General features: G+C 40.9%; 1 protein-coding gene and 1 pseudogene across 1 annotated transcript in view; both read left to right on the top strand.

Moving 5' to 3' along the window:
• The window catches only part of RNGTT (RNA guanylyltransferase and 5'-phosphatase), a 1,295,116-nt gene that overhangs the window by 282,401 nt on the left and 999,562 nt on the right, over positions 1–13,153 (top strand). The window lies entirely within an intron of this gene.
• LOC128658465 (uncharacterized) lies at positions 24–142 on the top strand (annotated as a pseudogene).

The raw sequence follows: 13,153 nt of genomic DNA, 5'->3' as shown, positions 1-13,153 counted from the left end.
ATCAAAAAGGGTAATTTATTTGGGACTACCGTCACAATACCCTGAATGCACCCGGTTTTGTTTGCTCTCGGAAGTTATGCAGGGTCAGGTCTGGTCAGTACCTGGATGGGAGACCGCCTGGGAACACCAGGTGCGGTATGCTTCAACCTTTATTTGATTCTTTATCTAGGAGATGTCTTTCAGAGGGCAGAAAATCAAGGATTTATTCATTTTCCCCACTCTGCAGTTTTCTATCCGGCCAACAGTAAGTTTTAGTGGCCGGTGGATAGCTTAGCCATCTTGCAACCAGGAGGTTGGGAGTTTGGATTTAGCTGCAGTTGATTTTTCTTCACTTTTCTGTGACCCTGTGTATGGAGGGAATTGGTCTGATGGTATTCCATTCCTTTTGCTATTTTCCATGACATGGAGAACTTTCGGTTCTGTGTTAATAGATTTAGATCAGATGACAAGAGACTTCCGTATTTTTTTTTTTTTTATGAGTATCTATCTCCGGGCGTGTGTTTCTGGAGATATTCCTGGGTGATGTGATCACGGATGCCAACCTGCTGGTCTGGTAAATTGTCTGGGTCTTTAAGTATTATAGACTCGGAAGTGTCTGCTTTCCTCTTTAAACATCTTGGAGTTGAGAGCATTTCGCAATGCTCTGATGACTTGACCTCAGTCGTCCCTAGCTTGGTTCCAGTTGGATAAGATCACCTCTGGGGTTTATATCAACCATTAGGGAGGAACTAGGGGTTCCTGAGCCATGTAGAAGGTGACTTGGATTGTTTAGTAGGAGGAAGCTCACATTTGCTGTCGGTCATCCACTTTCCAGGGGTGGACAATTGGGAGTTGGACTTCTAAACAGGCTCATAATTCATCCTGGGGAGTGAGCATTTCCATCCGAAAGTGTTCTCTAGGTAGACCCTCACATGGGGGCTTTCAGGAGTTGGCTTCTGTGGGCATTTCGACAGAACACCAAGGTACGTTTTATGGTCATGGGATCCGCAGACCATCCTGATAGATGTTATGACGTTTTTCTTGGATTTCAGTCTTGCATACCATTTTCCTCTGTTTTTTCTCTTTCCACGAGTCATTACTCATATTTTCAGATGAGAGCAGCAGTGATTTTTTTTTTTTTTTTTAAATACCGACTTTATTATCAATAATAAATTTTACATAGTAGAGGTCGCAGCTTCTTTCAGAAACAATCGGTATAGTTTTAAAAATACAATACAACAAGAATAATTTGAATAGATCTATGTTCGTGTGGAGGCTAAATTACCTCCTGGAAAAACTGGTGGGGATTATTCTTGTGAGAAAAAGAAGAAAGATAGAAAAAGCAGAGATGGACGAAAATGATGGAAGAAGGGTGTAGCTTTTTAAGGCAGAAGACAAGAGAAGTGAAAGGGGAGAAGGAGAGGAGAACACAAAAAGAAGAAAGAAGAAGAAAGAAGCAGGTGCTACAATGCTCATACTATACAAATAATGCTTTTGATATTTTGTTTAGTATTTAATAAAAATCTCTACCCATGCCATCAGCAGGTATTGTCTGTTGTTACTTTTTCGTATACCTCTCCCACGTATCCAACATCTCAGCAAATATATCCATTTTAGCGTTTTTAATATAGTAGTACTCTTCGTTATTGAGTATTTCTGATACTTTATGTTTCCACATAATTATAGAAGGGGCCTCTCTCGCTTTCCAATTCCTGGCCAAGAGATACCTTGCACTATTTGTCAATATATAGAATAATTTCATTTGGTATTTAAATTTAGGTGGTTTATTCAGTAGCCAAATTGTAGGGTCTAGTGGTAGCTGGATCTCAAGTATGCCCTCCACTATATTTCTCCAGAAAGTCTGGATTACATTGCACCACCACCACATGTGGCAAGGCTACCGTGTCCATGTCCACACCTCCAGCACCGCTTAGATTTATTTTTATATAGTTTATTTAGTTTCACTGGAGAAAAATACCATCTATGTAAAAGCTTTATATTGATTTCCTGTAGAGAGAGAGATATAGAGGTTTTAGGAACTTTTTGGTAAATTATGGAACTTGTCTGAGGGGAGTATTATTACGCCTAGTTCATCTTCCCACTTTTCTATGAATAAGTGGGTGTGACCCGGTGGAACCTGAGTCAATATTTTATAAATTAGCGATAAAGTGTGGGTCAAAGGAGGGGTTGCAGCGCATAATTGCTCAAAATTGGTAAGTGGTCTAAGCAAATTCCCTTTTTGTTTATGTTGTGATATATGGTAGTGAATTCTGGTATATTGGTACCAATTACCAAATAAGCTATATCCCTTATCAATGAGGTTCTCTCTCGACAAGAGCTTTTCGTTTGATGATATGTAATGAATTGGGATATCTCTGTAGTGTGAAAGTGGGAGTTCAAATGGGTTGCTTATGTCTAATTTAAATTGTTCAGATTTTATGATAGAGGTTAATGGAGAGGGTTTTGATGACACGTATGGGTTAGATATTATCGTGGCATCCCATATTTTGTATGTTTCTGATATCAGGTGAGAGCCTAGATTATGTTTGTTGGGTGTAAAAGTGGGATCCCAGCACAATCTCCCCAAATGTGACATTCCCGATAAACCGTGTTCAAGTTGGACCCATCTTTTATGGTCGTAATGTATGCACCAATCCACAACCCTTTGAAGGAATATGGCTTGGCGATATTTCTCTATTTTCGGAATACCTAAACCTCCTTGAAGTCTTGGGGTTTGCATGATCTTAGAACTTATCCGTGGGGGTCTTCTACGCCATACATAGTCGCTAAAAGCTTTCTGCATGGCGATAGTATAATTCTTAGGAATTGGAATCGGGAGAGCCTGCATTATATATAACAACCTGGGAAAGATGTTCATTTTTATAACATTTATTCTCCCCATCCAAGATAGCTTCTTTGAAAGCCATGATGATAGGTCTCTTATTATGTTTTTTTGAATTGGGATATAGTTAAGTTGGAATGTACTTTCAATTTGATTAGTCAGATTAATACCCAAATAGTGCAAAGCAGAGGGACACCATGTAAAAGGCATAAGATTTTTAGTGGTTGTTAATGTCTGTTCGTCTAAGTTTACATTCAAAACCTCGGATTTTGTTTTGTTAATTGCGAAATTTGATAGGGACCTAAATCTCTCAAATTCATCCAGTAGAGGGGGGATCGACTTAACCGGGTCAGATATCGTGAAAAGAATATCATCTGCAAATAATGATATGGTGTACATTTCTGAATTTACCTGAACTCCTTTGATCGATGAATTCTGTCTAATTTTAGTGGCTAGGGTTTCAATAAAGAAAGCGAATAAAAGTGGGGAAAGGGGGCAGCCCTGGCGAGTTCCATTTTTAATTTCAAAATGGGGGGATAAAGTTCCATTAATTATCAGTTTGGCAGTGGGTTTAGTATAAAGTGCAAATATTCTATCCGTTATTTTAGGACCTAGTCCCATAAACCCCAGGGTAGCTCTCAAGAAGTCCCAGCCAACACGGTCAAAGGCCTTTTCTGTGTCTATGGACAACAATATTCCCGGAACATTTTCATCCTGCATATGTTGGATTAAATTTAAGGCCCTCACAGTGTTGTCCTTTGCCTCCCTCTTAGGAACAAATCCCACCTTGTCCCTATGTATTAAGATTGGTAATATTGAATTTAGTCTGATAGCCAGAATCTTCGCATATATTTTAGCATCTGTGTTTATTAAGGAAATAGGTCTGTAGTGAGCAGGGGAATCTAACTGTTTTCTAGGCTTGGGGAGAAGGGTAATGTGAGCTTCCAGTGATCTGGAGGAAAATTGTTTAGTTTCGTCAATATGATTAAAATATGTGGAGATGTGTGGTAGTAGCTCTTCTTTAAATGTTTTATAATATTGGTTACAGAAGCCATCAGGGCCAGGTGCCTTATTTGATGGAAGATCCTTAACCGCCTTTTTAATTTCTTCCAAAGATATGGGTTCTTCTAGTTGGGACTGTTGGTCCTCCGTTAGACTAGGGAGATGAAGTGATGCTAGATAAGAATTTATGTCTTTTAGTTTATCTTCATGATATGAGATGGTGTGAGCCCTATCGTTATTAAGGTTATAAAGTTCTTTAAAGTATTTGTGAAATACCTTGGTTATGGCTTGTGTGGATTGGTGCGTTGTATTGTTTTTATCCTTTATGCTTAGAATATAGTTTTTTTGTTGTTTTATCCTCAAATATCTCGCCAGGGATCTACCTGATTTATTCTGATCTTCATAGTTCCATTGCTGGAGAAGCAAAGCTTGCTTTTTATGTTCTTTATTTATAAGGGAGGCTAATTTATCTTTTTCTTTTTGAATGGTTAATAGTAAATCGTGGTTGATGGGGTGAGTTTTGTGTTGGTTTTCCAGGGATTCTATGGAGGAAATGATAGTTGCTGTATATTTGCGTCGTTTTTTGTTAATGGATGCCTTGATAGACATCAGTTCCCCCCTTATCACGCATTTATGGGCCTCCCAAACAGATGATGGAGAAACCCCGGTAACATTATTATTTGAAAAATAATCCGTAATGGCAGAGGAGATTTGTTGCAATATACCAGGGTCTGACAGCATCTGGGTATCTAACCTCCAAACGTAATCATGAATAGGTCTGGAAGGCCAGCATAATTCTCCCATTACCGATGCATGATCTGACCAAGTAATAGGTGTTATATGGGTAGTTCTGAATAGGGAAAGGCCAGTAACATCAGTGAGTATGTAGTCGATACGTGAGTATTGTTTATATGGGAATGAGAAAAAGGTGTAGTCCTCCCTATTTGGGTGGTGCAATCTCCATAGGTCTTTTACTGTTAATTTTTTAAAAATATTTAGAGTCTGTGTTATTTGTGATTGGGGAACCGATGAGCGCATTGCTGAGCAATCTTTTAGTGGGTTTAACGGCATATTTAAGTCACCACACATTATCAAAATTCCCTTTTGGTGTTCGAGTATAAGGTTAGCTAATTGTTTAATAAAAGTAGATTGTTTGGTATTTGGGGTATAGAAAGAGACCAAAGTGATCGGTCTGCCGTATAAGAGTCCTACAACTATGAGGTATCTACTTTGTTTGTCTCTCAAGACTTCAATGTCCCGAAATGGGATATTTTTTTTAATTAGGATGCCCACTCCTTGCTTTTTAGATTTTATATGGGATGCATAGTAGCTAATTCCAAACCTTTGCTTGAATGTAGTAGGTTCTTTTCCTCTACGGAAATGGGTCTCTTGTATAAATATTAAATCTGATTTATTTCTATGAAAGTCTCTAAGGGCTTGTGATCTTTTATTAGGTATATTTAGTCCCTGTGCATTAATAGATTGTATTTTAAGTGTATTTGAGGATGGTTTTTTGGGGGAATATTCAGACATGAGAAATCAACGTGTGAACTCTAGGGCTTTTATGTGAGCCGATGACTGGGAAGGAATAGGCATAATTTCTAGTTTTTACCTAATATGAGCATTGCAGCATGGAAAGAAGAGAAGTAAGAAAGAAAAAGAACATTTTAAACACATTAAACATTTTAAACATAAACACGTTCAAAAACAATATGATATTTTGGTGAGGAAGCTATTCCCTCCTAACGGTCTTTTCTTCTGTTATGTGTGATCAGTCCACGGGTCATCATTACTTCTGGGATATAACTCCTCCCCAACAGGAAATGCAAGAGGATTCACCCAGCAGAGCTGCATATAGCTCCTCCCCTCTACGTCAGTCCCAGTCATTCTCTTGCACCCAACGACTAGATAGGATGTGTGAGAGGACTATGGTGATTATACTTAGTTTTTATGACTTCAATCAAAAGTTTGTTATTTTAAAATAGCACCGGAGCGTGTTATTACTTCTCTGGCAGAGTTTGAGGAAGAATCTGACAGAGATTTTTTACTATGATTTTAACCGGAGTCGTTAAGATCATATTGCTGTTCTCGACCATCTGAGGGAGGTAAAGGCTTCAGATCAGGGGACAGCGGGCAGATGAATCTGCATTGAGGTATGTGGCAGTTTTTATTTTCTGAATGGAATTGATGAGAAAAGCCTGCCATACCGTTAAAATGACATGTATGTATACACTTCAGTATTCTGGGGATGGTATTTCACCGGAACTACTGTGTTAAAGGTCACTAATCCTTTTAATAACTATTCTCATGTTAAACGTTTTTGCTGGAATGTAGAATCGTTTACATTGCTGAGGTACTGTGTGAATAAATGTTTGGGCATTATTTTCCACTTGGCAGTTTTTTGCTTTAATTGTGACAGTTTCGTTTCTCTTCACTGCTGTGTGGGAGAGGGAGGGGCCGTTTTTGGCGCTCTTTGCTACGCATCAAAAAAAATTCCAGTCAGCTACTTTTATATTTCCTGCATGATCCGGTTCATCTCTGACAGATCTCAGGGGTCTTCAAACTTCTTTGAAGGGAGGTAAATTCTCTCAGCAGAGCTGTGAGAATTCTTATAGTGACTGTGTATAAAAAACGTTGTTTTGTTTTCTTATGTACAAATTTAATTAGTGTTGTTTTTTACTAATGGGAACAAACCTTTGCTAAAAGTTGTGTTGTTTTAAAATTTGATGCAATAACTGTTTTTCAGTTCATTATTTCAACTGTCATTTAATCGTTAGTACCTCTTTGAGGCACAGTGCCTTTTTTTGCTAAAAAAGATTATAACCAAGTTGTAAGTTTTTTTTGCTAGTGTGTTAAACATGTCTGACTCAGAGGAAGATATCTGTGTCATTTGTTCCAATGCCAAGGTGGAGCCCAATAGAAATTTATGTACTAACTGTATTGATGCTACTTTAAATAAAAGTCAATCTGTACAATGTGAACAAATTTCACCAAACAGCGAGGGGAGAGTTATGCCGACTAACTCGCCTCACGCGACAGTACCTGCATCTCCCGCCCGGGAGGTGCGTGATATTTTGGCGCCTAGTACATCTGGGCGGCCATTACAGATAACATTACAAGATATGGCTACTGTTATGACTGAAGTTTTGTCTAAATTACCTGAACTAAGAGGCAAGCGTGATCACTCTGGGGTGAGAACAGAGTGCGCTGACAATGCTAGGGCCATGTCTGATACTGCGTCACAGCTCGCAGAGCATGAGGACGGAGAGCTTCATTCTGTGGGTGACGGTTCTGATCCAAACAGATTGGACTCAGATATTTCAAATTTTAAATTTAAATTGGAGAACCTCCGTGTACTACTAGGGGAGGTCTTAGCAGCTCTCAACGATTGTAACACTGTTGCAATACCAGAGAAACTGTGTAGGTTGGATAAATACTTTGCGGTACCGGCGAGTACTGACGTTTTTCCTATACCTAAGAGACTAACTGAAATTGTTACTAAGGAGTGGGATAGACCCGGTGTGCCGTTCTCACCCCCTCCAATATTTAGAAAGATGTTTCCAATAGACGCCACCACTCGGGACTTATGGCAAACGGTCCCCCAAGGTGGAGGGAGCAGTTTCTACTTTAGCTAAGCGTACCACTATCCCGGTGGAGGATAGCTGTGCTTTCTCAGATCCAATGGATAAAAAATTAGAGGGTTACCTTAAGAAAATGTTTGTTCAACAAGGTTTTATATTACAACCCCTTGCATGTATCGCGCCGATTACGGCTGCGGCAGCATTTTGGATTGAGTCGCTTGAAGAGAACCTTAGTTCCTCTACGCTAGACGACATTACGGACAGGCTTAGAGTCCTTAAACTAGCTAATTCTTTCATTTCGGAGGCCGTAGTACATTTAACCAAACTTACGGCTAAGAACTCAGGATTCGCCATACAGGCACGCAGGGCACTGTGGCTAAAATCCTGGTCAGCTGATGTTACTTCTAAGTCCAAATTACTTAATATACCTTTCAAGGGGCAGTCCTTATTCGGGCCCGGTTTGAAAGAGATTATCGCTGACATTACGGGAGGTAAGGGCCACGCCCTACCTCAAGACAAGGCCAAAGCTAAGGCCAGACAGTCTAATTTTCGTCCCTTTCGGAATTTCAAAACAGGAGCAGCATCAACCTCCACTGCACCAAAACAGGAAGGAGCTGTTGCTCGTTACAGGCAAGGCTGGAAGCCTAACCAGTCCTGGAACAAAAGCAAGCAGGCCAGGAAACCTGCTGCTGCCCCAAAGACAGCATGAACCGAGAGCCCCCGATCCGGGACCGGATCTAGTAGGGGGCAGACTCTCTCTCTTCGCCCAGGCCTGGGCAAGAGATGTTCAGGATCCCTGGGCACTAGAGATCATATCTCAGGGATACCTTCTAGACTTCAAATTATCTCCCCCAAGAGGGAGATTTCATCTGTCAAGGTTGTCAACAAACCAGATAAAGAAAGAAGCGTTTCTACGCTGCGTACAAGATCTGTTAACAATGGGAGTGATCCATCCGGTTCCGTGGTCGGAACAAGGACAAGGGTTCTACTCAAACCTGTTTGTGGTTCCCAAAAAAGAGGGAACTTTCAGGCCAATCTTAGATTTAAAGACTCTAAACAAATTCCTAAGAGTTCCATCGTTCAAAATGGAAACTATTCGGACAATCTTACCCATGATCCAAGAGGGTCAGTACATGACCACAGTGGATTTAAAGGATGCTTACCTTCACATACCGATCCACAAAGATCATCACCGGTATCTAAGGTTTGCCTTCTTAGACAGGCACTACCAGTTTGTAGCTCTTCCATTCGGATTGGCTACGGCTCCAAGAATCTTCACAAAGGTTCTGGGTGCCCTTCTAGCGGTACTAAGACCGCGAGGGATTTCGGTAGCTCCGTACCTAGACGACATTCTAATACAAGCTTCAAGCTTTCAAACTGCCAAGTCTCATACAGAGTTAGTTCTGGCATTTCTAAGGTCGCATGGATGGAAAGTGAACGAAAAGAAGAGTTCTCTCTTTCCTCTCACAAGAGTTCCATTCTTGGGGACTCTTATAGATTCTGTAGAAATGAAGATTTACCTGACAGAAGACAGGTTAACAAAACTTCAAAATGCATGCCGCGTCCTTCATTCCATTCAACACCCGTCAGTAGCTCAATGCATGGAGGTGATCGGCTTAATGGTAGCGGCAATGGACATAGTACCTTTTGCACGCCTACACCTCAGACCGCTGCAATTGTGCATGCTAAGTCAGTGGAATGGGGATTACTCAGATTTGTCCCCTACTCTGAATCTGAATCAAGAGACCAGAAATTCTCTTCTATGGTGGCTTTATCGGCCACACCTGTCCAGGGGGATGCCATTCAGCAGGCCAGACTGGACAATTGTAACAACAGACGCCAGCCTACTAGGTTGGGGCGCTGTCTGGAATTCTCTGAAGGCTCAGGGACTATGGAATCAGGAGGAGAGTCTCCTTCCAATAAACATTCTGGAATTGAGGGCAGTTCTCAATGCCCTTCTGGCTTGGCCCCAGTTAATAACTCGGGGGTTCATCAGGTTTCAGTCGGACAACATCACGACTGTAGCTTACATCAACCATCAGGGAGGGACAAGAAGCTCCCTAGCAATGATGGAAGTATCAAAGATAATTCGCTGGGCAGAGTCTCACTCTTGCCACCTGTCAGCAATCCACATCCCGGGAGTGGAGAACTGGGAGGCGGATTTCTTGAGTCGCCAGACTCTTCATCCGGGGGAGTGGGAACTTCATCCGGAGGTCTTTGCCCAAATACTTCGACGTTGGGGCAAACCAGAGATAGATCTCATGGCGTCTCGCCAGAACGCCAAACTTCCTCGCTACGGGTCCAGATCCAGGGATCCGGAAGCAGTTCTGATAGATGCTTTGACAGCACCTTGGAACTTCAGGATGGCTTATGTGTTTCCACCCTTCCCGCTGCTTCCTCGATTGATTGCCAAAATCAAACAGGAGAGAGCATCAGTAATTCTAATAGCACCTGCTTGGCCACGCAGGACTTGGTATGCAGATCTAGTGGACATGTCATCCTGTCCGCCTTGGTCTCTACCTCTAAGACAGGACCTTCTGATACAGGGTCCATTCAAACATCAAAATCTAACTTCTCTGAAGCTGACTGCTTGGAAATTGAACGCTTGATTTTATCAAAACGTGGTTTTTCTGAGTCGGTTATTGATACCCTGATTCAGGCTAGGAAGCCTGTTACCAGAAGGATTTACCATAAAATATGGCGGAAATACCTATACTGGTGCGAATCCAAAGGTTACTCCTGGAGTAAGGTTAGGATCGCTAGGATATTGTCTTTTCTACAAGAAGGTTTAGAAAAGGGTTTATCAGCTAGTTCATTAAAGGGACAGATTTCAGCTCTGTCCATCTTGTTACACAGACGTCTGTCAGAAAATCCAGACGTCCAGTCCTTTTGTCAGGCTTTAGCTAGGATCAAGCCTGTGTTTAAAGCTGTTGCTCCACCATGGAGTTTAAACTTAGTTCTTAACGTTTTACAGGGTGTTCCGTTTGAACCCCTTCATTCCATTGATATAAAAATGTTATCTTGGAAAGTTCTGTTTTTAATGGCTATTTCCTCGGCTCGAAGAGTCTCGGAGTTATCAGCCTTACATTGTGATTCCCCTTATCTGATTTTTCACTCAGACAAGGTAGTTCTGCGTACTAAACCTGGGTTCTTACCTAAGGTAGTCACTAACAGGAACATCAATCAAGAGATTGTTGTCCCATCCTTGTGTCCAAATCCTTCTTCAAAGAAGGAACGTCTTTTACACAATCTGGATGTAGTTCGTGCCCTCAAGTTCTACTTGCAGGCAACTAAAGATTTTCGCCAAACTTCTTCCTTGTTTGTCGTTTACTCTGGACAGAGGAGAGGTCAAAAAGCTTCTGCTACCTCTCTCTCTTTTTGGCTTCGTAGCATAATACGTTTAGCCTATGAGACTGCTGGACAGCAGCCTCCTGAAAGAATTACAGCTCACTCCACTAGAGCTGTGGCTTCCACTTGGGCCTTTAAGAATGAGGCCTCTGTTGAACAGATTTGCAAGGCTGCAACTTGGTCTTCGCTTCATACTTTTTCCAAATTTTACAAATTTGACACTTTTGCTTCTTCGGAGGCTATTTTTGGGAGAAAGGTTCTTCAGGCAGTGGTTCCTTCTGTATAATGAGCCTGCCTATCCCTCCCGTCATCCGTGTACTTTTGCTTTGGTATTGGTATCCCAGAAGTAATGATGACCCGTGGACTGATCACACATAACAGAAGAAAACATAATTTATGCTTACCTGATAAATTCCTTTCTTCTGTTGTGTGATCAGTCCACGGCCCGCCCTGTTTTAAGGCAGGTAAATATCTTTTAAATTATACTCCAGTCACCACTTCACCCTTGGTTACTCCTTTCTCGTTGTTTCTTGGTCGAATGACTGGGACTGACGTAGAGGGGAGGAGCTATATGCAGCTCTGCTGGGTGAATCCTCTTGCATTTCCTGTTGGGGAGGAGTTATATCCCAGAAGTAATGATGACCCGTGGACTGATCACACAACAGAAGAAAGGAATTTATCAGGTAAGCATAAATTATGTTTTTCAACGGCATAGAAGTAAATAACATAAAAGACTGCAATTGCCAGTAGGCTTAAACTTTTATATATAATTCTATCTGAATATATATAATTCGATATTTTTCTGCCCAGATGGGCCTAGAATTTGAAACTATTTATAACCAATTAAACTCTATTAACTTTTCTTCATACAGTATTATAACTCAACTGCAAAAACATTATATTTCACTTCTATAACTGTGGACATATAATACTTCATACACATTGGTATAGAATTACTGATATTTTGCCCTTTACGCTATATGGTTTTTGCAGGTATAGGTATACAACAATATGATCTAACATAAAATCAACATATACGACCTGTAATGTTTAGGTATCAGGGCTTTTAGACATCTTCTAAATTGAAAAGGAGTACACTCCTTCCCAGAACATGAACAATGTTTACTTATTTGTATTATCCTGAGTGCGATTTCTGGACACTCTGTTCCACATTGACCTGCGAGGTTTGGGCATGTGAGTTGGAGACAGTCCCGGGTTTGTCAGTTCCTGGTTCAGAGGGGACTCAAAGGTAAGATTGAGGCCCTTAGCTAGAGTGTCCAAGTCCTCCATGTCTTTATATATGTAGGTCTTCCCATCTTTATGTACTAATAGGCTAAATGGGAAACCCCATCTATATTTTATATTATGTTCTTGTAGGGTAGTTGTAATGAATCGTAGTGATCTTCTCCTTTCAATAGTTGCTGGGCATAAGTCTTGATAGATTTGTAAGCTGTGTCCTTGAAAAGTTATTGATCTGTGGGTTCTTGCTTGCTTCCATATCGCCTCCTTTTGTTGAAAGATGACAAATTTTAAAATAACGTCCCTAGGAGGATTTGGTGGGGTAGGCTTTGGTCTTAAGGCCCGATGGGCTCTCTCAATTGATGCTTCGGAGAGGTCTAAGTTAGGCTCTAGATGTTTAAAGAGCCTAAGAAGATAATCTGTGAGAGTGTCCTGGTTAATTGTCTCGGGTATACCCCTAATTCTCAGATTGCTGCGACGACCACGGTTGTCTAGATCTTCTACTTTCAGTTGTAAGGAATGGACTAGAGAGGTCTGACAATTCAAATGTTGTGTATTTTCACTGACCAAGGTTTCCAATTGCTCCTGACCCTCTTCTATATATTCAATTTTAGAATTCAAGTCGTTCATATCCTTTCTGAGGGATGAGATCTCACCTTTTATAAAGGATTTCAAGTCGGCAATGTCGTTCTTTGATGGAAGTAGTGCTATATTTTGCTGTATCTGTGTCAGTGTAGCTTGAGGCAGTGGGTATCTACTTCAGAGGTTGCGGGTTCCATTGTTGAAACTTGTGCTGCTGTTTTTAAGTTATGAGCAATATCTCTTCCTTTGGGCTTGAAAAATGAGCTGACTGGAGTATTAGAAGTGATATTTTTACTGGTTCTTGTTGATTTTCTTGCTGCCATATGACTATCCACAGCGCCTGTGGGACAGGTCTATAGCAGCTCAGTGACTATGTATTTAATGGAGATTTTTAGGGATCGTATGCAATTACACAATATTATAGTTTTAACAAGTAGCATTAGATAATGATTGCAAAAGCCAGCCTTGCATGTGTGCTTCTTGTATCCCCTTTCACCTGTTGGTTCTAGTATGATTGCTGCATCAGTTTCTAATGTTTAGATTTATACCTTCGCAAGATGTATGTGCCCCAAAAAGGCTG

The sequence above is a fragment of the Bombina bombina genome, chromosome 4, assembly GCF_027579735.1.
Source record: "Bombina bombina isolate aBomBom1 chromosome 4, aBomBom1.pri, whole genome shotgun sequence".
Taxonomy (NCBI): Eukaryota; Metazoa; Chordata; class Amphibia; order Anura; family Bombinatoridae; genus Bombina; species Bombina bombina.
This window is presented reverse-complemented; position numbering and strand designations above follow the sequence as displayed.